The following is a 446-nucleotide window of genomic DNA, read 5'->3' on the forward strand; positions in this document are numbered from 1 at the left end:
AATATTACACATTTACATCATTGAAATATTACACTTATATATTTGCAATATTATAGTTAAATTATAGCAATATATCATATTCTAAATAGAATGGTGATATCAATTGACATATCAATTTCTTTGACATTATAGACATCATTAAAATGTTATTACAGCGTCATTTGAAGTCACCTTCCCTTACAAAAATAGTATTTTTTAAAAGTTTCTTTTAAAATTTAGTATATCGATTTGTTTAATTTGGATTTTCTTGGATTTTTTATTTTTTTTTGGTTTGGATTAATCATTATAACATTTTGTTAAAAATCTAAAAGTAATTATCACTGGTTCACTACATTACATCAATATTTATCGCATACCCTTATAGAAATATCATACTAAGAATCATTGATAATTACTTATTATCCAGTATTTTTAATATTGAAAATAAGTAATTATCAATGATTCTT

The sequence above is a fragment of the Odontomachus brunneus genome, unplaced genomic scaffold (genome assembly GCF_010583005.1).
Source record: "Odontomachus brunneus isolate Ranch 3 - 2012 unplaced genomic scaffold, Obru_v1 Obru_scaffold_378, whole genome shotgun sequence".
Classification (NCBI taxonomy): Eukaryota; Metazoa; Arthropoda; class Insecta; order Hymenoptera; family Formicidae; genus Odontomachus; species Odontomachus brunneus.